A 10,258-nucleotide genomic window follows, 5' to 3' on the forward strand; every position below is an offset into this window, starting at 1 on the left:
TCCCTCTAAAATCAGGGACTGGACAAGGCTATTCAATCTCTCCCTGCTTATTCAATATAGTACTCAATGTGCTAGCCTGACCAATCAGACAACAAAAGGAGGACAAAGGGATACAAATATTAAAGGAAGAGGCCAATATATCACTATTTGCAGGTGATATGATAGTATACCTAAGTGACTCCATAATTTCCATCAGAGAACTACTGCACGTGATTAACAGCTTCAGCAAAGTCTTGGATATAGAATTAACTCAAACAGATCAGTAACCTTCCATGAATGAACAGACCAAGAAAGAAATTATGGAGATGACACTCTTCACAATAATCACAAACAACAAAAAATACCTCCATGTAACTCAAGCCAGGCAAGAGAAAGCGCCGTATGAAAAGAACTTACTTTCTCTAAAAGAAGAAAATCTCAGAAGGTGGAAATACCTTTCATGGTCATGGATTGGCAGTATTGAAATAGCAAAAATGGCCCTTTGCCAAAAGCAATGTACAGATTCAATGCAATCCCCAAGAAAATTTCAACAAAATTTTTCATACATTTAGAATAAGAAAAAAAACAAAAGAAAAAACAAAGAAGTGGAAACTATTCTCAAAATAAAAGGCATTCTGTGGAAATCAACATCCCTAATCTCAAGGTGAATACTCAGCAATAGTGATAAAAATTATATGGTATTGGTACAGAGACAGGCAAGTAAACACCTGTGTTGGTTCATCTAGATGTCAGCGTGTAAATTAATGTAAATCCATCCATTCTTATCACGCTGTACAAAGCTGAAGTCCAAGTGGATTAAGGGCATCCAGAAAAAAGAGATATCCACACACCAATAGAAGAAAAAGTGGGGAAAAGCTTGAACACGTGATGACTATGGAAAATTTCTTGAACAGAACCCCAAATCAGTGCCTTATGCTTTACGATGAAGAGTTGACAGATTGGACCTTGTAAAAATGCAAAGTGTCTGTAAGGCAAGGAACACTGTCATTATGACAAACTGGCAACTAATATCTTGAAAAAAGATCTTTGCCATCCATTATCTGAAAGAGAATTAATATTCAATATGTACAAAGAACTCAAGAAGTTATACTCCAGAAAGTCAAATGACCCTATTAAAAATGGGGTACAGATCTAAACAAATAATTTTCATCAGAATTTTTTGAATGGCTGGGAAATACATAAAGAAATGTTCAACGTCATTATTCATCAGGGTAATGCAAATCAAAGGATACACCAGGCAGAACGGCTAAGATCAAACATTCAGTTAACAGCAGATGCTGGTCACCATGTGGAGAAAGAGGAAGACTCCTCCATTATTGGTGGGATCGAAATGAGGTACAATATTCTGGAAATTACTCTGGGCTTTCCTCAGAACATTGGACATAGTATATGCTGAGGACTTAGCTACCCCACTCCTGGGCATATTCCCAAATGATGCCCCAACATAAAATTAGGACACACGTTGTACTCTGTTTATAGCAGCTGTATTCATGATAGTCAGAAGCTAGGAAGAATCCAGATGATTTGACCACAGGAATGGGTACAGAAAATGTGGTTCATCTACGTAATGGAGAACCCCTCAGTAATCAAATACCATGACATCGTGAAATTCATAACAAATGAATGAAACTATAAATACCATCCGGAATGAGGCAACCAAATCACACACACACAAAACAAAAACAAAAACAAAAACAAAACACACACACACATACACTCACACACACACACACTCACACACACACACTCAATACCCCAAAAGCTTGAATTACCCAACATACAGTTCACATACCGCAACCAAATCACACACACACACACCAAAAAAAATAAATAAATAAAACACACACACTATATATATATATATATATATATATATATATATATATATATATATATATATATAAAATCTACTTTTAATCTGATTTTTGGTGTAGGATGTTTCATCTTTATCCCAGAACTTTAATCAAGATCTATTCGTTATTTTTATTTTTTTAGTCATCTGCAGATACATCTTTTTTAGGAATGAATCCTTCTCACTGGAGACCAGAGAAGAGACCTGCAGTTCCATGATTAATAAACGACATTGCAAGACATCAAAGCAAAATGTAAAATGTGAATGGAGTAAATATTTTAGGACAGTGTTTTGCAAGCACCTTCTTTCATAGGCAGTCTTTGAAGGAGAGCTCTGAAAGTTTGCATTTCATATTTGACTTTTCTGGGACTCTGACTAGAATCAACTCATAACTGTTTGGGATTTTCTTGCAATTAACCAGTTTGTGAACAGAGCTGAATTCATCAAATGGTCTGCTGTCTATGTTAATATTGCTACAGTGAGGAACAACAATGCTAAAGCTCTTCATCTGCTTTTCAGACAGCATCCTCATACAAGTGTCGACGTCTGTGGGTTGTGGTAGGGAAAGGTTGAGAACACTGGCTGAGAGCTGTAAATGCAGAAGTACATGCTTGAGGGAGGGAAAGGCCAGTGTGTAGATCATAAAAAAACTTCACAACATTCATTGTTTTAATAATCATTAGGAAGTGGACTTCTGCAAAATGACTTCAGCAGAACAGCATGGTAGAAAAACAGTAACTGATTCACTGGAGATTTAGATGCACTGGATTGTTAAAAATGGGCTTAGAGGTAGAGACATGTCAGCACATGAAGAATGGATACTCAATCCTGTGTGATCTGTTAAGCTTCCCTCCCCCATGGTTTCATGCAAACAGCATCAGATTTTAGCACTGAGGAATAGAATAAAAGCCAATTTGTAGAAATTCCCAATCATAAGAAAATACTGTCCCCCTCCATGATGCACATCATCTCTCAGGTGCACTGGCCTCAGCATGACTGAATGTCTGCTGTCAGCTTGGGTTTTTCCTGCCACCCCTTTCATACCTGCAGATCTCCAATCTGCTTCAGCCACGTCATCAGCTCCCCATTCTGTTGGAGGGAAATTAGATCACTGCGTCTACCTATGCAGTTTTTCTTTACCTATGATGACCCAGGGAACTGTTCTCACTCCAGTGAGCTGTTGTACGTAATCTTGAATTTAATTGGTGTTGTTAGTGGCTGTGATGTCTTCAAATCCCAGAAGACCATATTTCAAAGGGAGTTGATTGAGGATTTCTTGGGTATTTTTGCAACACTGGAAGGTGGGCTCGATGAACAGGAGCATCTTCCCAGATTGGGTCTTGCAGTTCCCACTCCTGAACCATGCTGTGAATTGCATGTATGTGGTACATAGCACTTACATCAAGTGAAACATTTATGTATAATAGAAATAATAGCAATAATAATTGTAATGATCAAATTCTGAACCAAACAACTATCCCAAATAAAACCAAATACATATTCAAGGCCAACAACATAAAAGCTAAGTATAAAAATATTTCTAAAAACATGGAATTTATTTTCTCTTCTATGTGGTTTCGACTGAGATGATATTTCATGAAAGCAGAGACAGATTGGGTCTGATTTTCCTGATTTTCATTTGTAATCCGTTGGTGAGTGTTTTCATTTCCTGAGAATCATTAGAGCAATACTGTTGATTTTCTCATTAACTTGTTCTATGAGATAAATCTTAAAGTACTATATTTTAGGAGTAGCTAAATATATGACGACAAGGATACAGTATGGATACCTTTTTCATCATGAAATTGGCATACAGAGTAGGCCACACTAGACACATCGAAAGGCCAATCCACATGTGTACCTCTGGCTTGCTGGGAACAATTGTGAATCCCAAGACCCTGCAAATTTCAGTCATCTATCTCTGCATATGGTTTCTGGGATTACAGGATGCAACACTACACAAGAAAAAACCTGTTTCTTTTGAGTTGAAAAACACATTTTATTCTGAAAAATGTATATTAATTTTTTTCAAAAAGGGCTTAAATGATACAATCATAATGTAATGTGCATGACATTAACAGAACTGCAAATTCACCAAAAGAACAAAAATTAATAAAGAATGAATAACAAAACTTCCAACCAAACCAACAGTACTAATACCTGAAGCAAACAAAACTCAAAACAAAAACAAAACACAGTAATTAAGCTAAGCAGAATTCTCTTGCTGAAGGTTGAGCACCACAGTCGTACCCTGCGGCTGGCCTTGGGAACATGGTGGAAAGGCAGTCAGTCACCAATTGTAATGCATTTTAAAAGGTGAATCTAGCTGTGCCATTTTGGGGCCTTTACAGGTCACGGTCTTCCAAAGCTAATAGGAGACGTGTACAGAATTTGGTTTCTAGACTTTGAAATTCTCTTGACTGATTTCCAATAATAAACTTGAAAATCCCTCATAACAAGAAAAAATTAATCCTCTCAGACTCCTTCTGGGTGCTCAGAAGCTCTTGATGTGCTTCAACATTTCTTGAAACCCTCCCAAGTTCATGTTCGGCATGACGGGAATTCCAATGTCTGAATGGAAACTCACTTCCCTTTCCTAACTAGGATACAGCATTTACTTAGCTCAAATGTTTACACTCCTAAGGAGATAAACATTTAAAAATTCATCCTCTCAATGTGTACCACTAAATTTATTGTATATAATTTCTACCATTCAAAGTCTTCCTCATGCATATTTCCTGAAGCCCGTAGCTTTCTTCATGTTAGTAACAGGTTCTGTACCCAGTAGTGCTTGTTTACATGCAATGGTTTCCTTGGCTTTGAACCAGCTGCTCAGTCTTAGGTACCAGAACTTACCCAAGCACACGTTTCTCCATTTTGAATTAAGCTGTTACCAATACGCTTTCTTAGGTTTTTCAACTTGAAGAATTATCCAAGCTCTTACTTTCCCTACAGAGTTATGTCTAGAAATGACCTGGTTTAATACTACAATCATGAGAACTGAGCAGCTACAGTTCCATAAAATCAAAATTGAATCACTACACATCTCTGAGATGCTGTTTTAACGTAGATTCAGTAGTTACTGTTTTCAAGTCAGCCCTCTTAAACTTTAAAATGTAAGCATTGCTCATGCACAGAATGCTTTCTCAAGAAAGAAGGAGGAATTCTAAATTTTTCCTTGAGTTTGGGTTTCACTTACTTGTGGAGAATACATTTCATATCTTGCATAAATCCAGCGTGCCACACACAGCACAGAGGAAGTCAGTTATTTGTGGCTTATGCATTTTTTTGTGTATGTGTGTGTGTGTTTGTGTGTCTATGTGTGTGTGTGTGTGTGTGTGTGTGTGTGTGTGTATGTGTGTTTGTGTGTGTCTGATTGACAAATAATTTTTGGAGTCTTTCAATTGAAATTTTGTCCCAAAACTCATTAAGTATTTATTGTCCTCAAAACTCAAATCTAAGTGTTATTTTGGACTTTTGAGTTTCATGCCCAAACCTCATCCGCTACATGCACTTCCTCCACTGTTGACAAGTTCTAGCTTTGCTTTCTGAATGTCATGTTTGCTGTGACTACCTAGTTATACAGACATGTGATACACAAGTGAGTTCTAATATAGATTTCTTAATACTCACTGTTTCTGATCAGAATCTGTGAAGTGGGGAATCAATCTCTTTGTGCTTAATGTTGGTTGCAAACTGCCTCTGAATAATTTTTGAATAGCATCTGGTATATATGCATGTGCTTTTTAGGTGGTTTTTCTTTATCTATTAACACTCCACATACCATAGCATCCGATTATTTTAAGTTTGCACGTGAAGTGATTTCTTGTCCGTCCTGTCTTAGAATTGTGTGGGGATACTGAGATCAATCTGTGTAGCCCTACAGAATTCTTCTTGATATATTATCTTCTATTAATGGTGTAATGTCTACAACCTTTGATACACAGCCTTTGATACACCTTCCTTCTCCTGTGTAAAAGAAAATATTTACAGCAGACGGATCCTGTAATGTTTTGATACTACAAGATTCCTTTAACTGAAATAAGTCTATACATGCTTATTCAGACCCAAAGAGATCTATGGGGAGACGCCCCGACTATAAATGTCAACTACTACTCAGATGTCCTCTATGTATACAGTCTGAGGAATAGTCACTTCAGTTGAGGTGTGGAACTGAAGAATACTCAGCCATTTTCTAAATTAAAAAACAAAACAAAACAAAACAAATTACTAAGGCAAGGATAATGCTTTTATCTATATAAAACATTAATTTCAGCCTCACATACAAACGTGTGATGTGAATTAATTTCAACCAATACTGCAGAAGGAATAATATACTTTTTTGTATGGTCTCTCTGGATTAGAGTATGATAAAAATACAGTCTTCCGTGACAGATTTTCAAGCACATATGAACATCTGAAGAACAACATCTGTGGGGCACATCCCTCCTGAGAGACTCCTCAGATCTCACTTACACGGCTCTCCATATCTTGGGTATGACAGAGCCAGTGTGACCAATTTCCAGGATACATAAGTTCCCCAGAAAGAAGTGCATGGGGGTGTGTAGAGATGGACGGGTGCAGATAGCAAAGGCCATGAGAGCAGAGTGAGGGTGAACAGAGGGATCATTCTCCAGGGACCTCACATTTCTTGGCAATTGCAAAGCATTTGACAGACAAGCCCTTTTCCTGCCACAAAGAGCAATTGACACACTCGACACTCATCTCCAGAAACACAGAGCAGTAGGCCATTAGTAGGATTCTTGCAGATGAGAGATATTATTTTTTTAGTATTTTAGAGGCTCAGTTACATCAGAGTCAAAGTCTTTGTCTGCAGTCACAAAAATCAAAGCTTAGAAAAGATTTTTTCTCACATAATTTCATAGCTAATACTTTCTCTCTTAACACCAGGGGATTTTTCAAAGTGTGCTAAGCATTGAGCCAAGTGTACAAATACTTACAATAGAAGGTGGAAACATGTAGTCCTGGATCTAATGAAGCTCAGGCAGAAGGTTTACCTTGGGTTTAAGTTCAGTTTCACATGCTGTATAAGCAGTCATTCAAATTAAGGAAAAGAGAACCTTGAGTGTATCTCGATTTTTACCCATTCTTATCATTAACTAGTCATCAATGTTATGCAGAAAAACTGATCAATGCACTCATCTCTATGCTTTCCTGATGACACAGGTATAGTCTCTCCAACCACCCTGTGTGTGTGTTGGGCCCTGATTATCCTCTGATTGCTATTATGAATATTCAAACCCACACAATAAAGGTATCATTTCCTCAAGACTCAATATTTTTGAAGATTAAGTAAAATCAAATAATCATTTGATAAATAAATGATTACTGGTTTTAATACATAGACTTAAATGCAAGGCACATGTCGATGTCTGCACAGTAACGAGGTCGTCAGAGAAGATTTTTAAGATGTGTACAGTGAGCCATGAAAGTGAAGAAGGATCAACCAAACAACACCAGACACCTTCATGCCAGAACCTTCAATATGACAGCTGGCATTTGTAACTTAATAATTACTGTCTCTTTACAGAACATGTTTTCTTAGTAGGAGTATCACTGTGTAGGCATTAAATGCCAGTTTTCTTAGTATTGTTCATGATATTCTATCAATCAGACTATTGATTTGAATAAAGAAAACAAGAATAAAAGATGTATTGTCTGGATATGTAGTCCAGGCTAACCTGAAATTCCTAATTTCTCTCCCTCAGTCTCTTGAATGTGAGTATTCTGACAGCAAGACATGGTGCCTTGCTTGATAGAAATTCCTTCCTATCCTTTCATCTCAACAGCTTAGAATTCCACCAAACAACCTGTATTTCTGTACACATAGTATCTACACAGTTCATTCCTCTTTGCTCACGTTTGCATATGGCACCTGCTGAGTGCTTGCTTGCTTACTTACATGGAAAACTGTTCAGTTCCAGCACAGCCTTGTCTGTTTTCAGATATCATCCTTCTCTTCTGTCTATAGTTACACTCTGTTTTTTACACTGTGACTGCTAAAGTAGCTGTTAGCTCTGTGGTGGTGACTCCTTCTCATCTTGTTCACATTGTAGCCTGATATGGAGACTGAGTATGGACTGCAAAGTTCTTATCATTATGTTCACCTTCCTCACCAATCCATGAGCTCTCGTGTAATGAGAAGCTCCAGGGTTTAGCTTACTTTGGATCCTTGGGGATTCTGCCTGTCCCTTCCCATTATATCTTCTGAAGTTCAGTCTCATGTCCCTCAAATATTGGAATGTGGAAAACTCATTTTTCTCCCAGTCTGATATATTTTCCCTTCAAATTACATAACCTTTCCTGTTTTGTGGGGTGTATATGTCTTTCCTGAAGTTTGGGTTTTCTTGGCAAAAGATACACCACTTTTTCCTGACAAGAGCAGAGAAGGAGACATCACCAGCCTCTTAGGCTCTCTCTCTATTCTCCTGATATAATGAAATGTCAAGGTATATGAGTAGATCAGCACATGGTTGATCCGCAAATCAAATGTGGGTTTCAGTATTTCCAAATTATAAATAAATAAACATGTTACCTATGTTCATAAATACCATATAGGACACACACCCACATGCACACACACACACACACACAAACACACACACACACACAAACACACACACTGGTATGCCACATACACATGTGTGCCTATATATTCATGCAGAGACAGACACACAGAGAAACCCAATAAAGAGCACATAGAGATTGTACATGAATTAAAATGTTAGTATAAACAACAATCAAGGATAACAGTATTTGTTTACATCCTGCTTCACCATTTGGTCACTTATAAACACGGCTAAGAAAAAAATGTATTCCCCATGAGTTTTCTTCTGTGTGAATAAGTTAATTTCCCAAATCACTTAAGTTGATTGTGTGTGGATTGCTTCTCAGCTACGTGGGTCATGAGCATGTGTTCATGTCTACACACAAACATTTTAGATTTACCTTTGTGTACACTCTATTTTTGGGAATTTCTCACCGTAATACAAAATTTTTGTATCTATTCACTAATTGATCACTAGAGTAATTTTCTATTGGGGATAATGAAAAACACAGCTCCCCAAACAACAACAACAACAACAACAACAACAACAACAACAACAACAACAACAAAAATGTAAACAATACATAGTTTTCTCATGGGGTCAGGGGACATAGTCAGGTATATCAGCATATTAGATCTATCAGATTAGATCTGACCCATACATGCAAAAGTTATAAAAATCTAAGTATAGAGAACATAGGGTAGACTTAAATCTCTGAAAATTATGAAGCATGAGGTCTGTTGTACATACTTGACCATTCAGTGGACTCTGCTTTGTAGAAAAAATGCTGGAATGCATAGGATTCTATTGTGATGCATTTCACACTTATTTGGCCTACTGTAAATATTTCTCCACAGTAAATTAAAACAAACAAACAAACAAAAGCAAATAAACAACCTTCCCACAGTCAGCATAGAAAATGACTATATTTTAAATTTGAAATTTTTTTAAAGCAATTTTGTTTTCATTAGTAGTTTCTGTATTTGTATAGGTAGCTCTCTAGTTAGAGAGTGAGGCCTTGCCTCTCCCAGTTAAATTTCCAGAATATCATCAACCCAAGAACCAGAAAGTTATATTTACATTTGAATTTGTGCAATAAAAATGAGTCACCAGAAATCCTGAGGTTTCATAAAAGAAACCTTACTAAAGCTAAAAGCACACATTGCACCTGACATGATAATAGTAGGAGATTTCAACACCCCACCCTCATCACAGGAGAGATATTGGAAACAGAAATTAAACTGAGATGTAGAGAAAGCAATAGAAGTTATGAACCAAATGGATTTAGCAGATATTTATAGAACATTCCATTCTAAAAAATAAAGATATACATTCTTCTCCTGATCTCGGGAACCTTCTTCAAAATTGATGACATAATTGATCCCTCAACAGACCTTAACAGATACAGGAAGATGGAAATAATCCCATGAATTCTATCAGATCACCACACACTAAGACTGGTCTTCAACAATAACAATAATGACAGAAAACTCACGTATATGTGGAAGTTGAAAAATGCTTTACTCCATGACAAATTGGTGAAGGAAGAAATAAAGAAATTAAAGACTTCTTAGAACTTAATGAAAATGTAGATACAACATTCCCAAACATATGTGACACAATGAAAGCAGAGCTAAGAGGAAAACTTATAGATCTGAGTGCTTGGGAAAAGAAACAGGAGAGAGCATATGTCAGGAGCTTGATAGCACATGTAAAAGCTCTAGAACAAAAAGAACTAAGTAAACCAAAGGGGGGTAGAACGCAGGAAATTATCAAACTCAGAGCTGAAATCAACGAAGTAGAAATGAAAAGGACGATACAAAGAATCAACAAAACC

The sequence above is a fragment of the Rattus norvegicus genome, chromosome Y, assembly GCF_021556685.1.
Source record: "Rattus norvegicus strain SHRSP/BbbUtx chromosome Y, alternate assembly SHRSP_T2T, whole genome shotgun sequence".
Classification (NCBI taxonomy): Eukaryota; Metazoa; Chordata; class Mammalia; order Rodentia; family Muridae; genus Rattus; species Rattus norvegicus.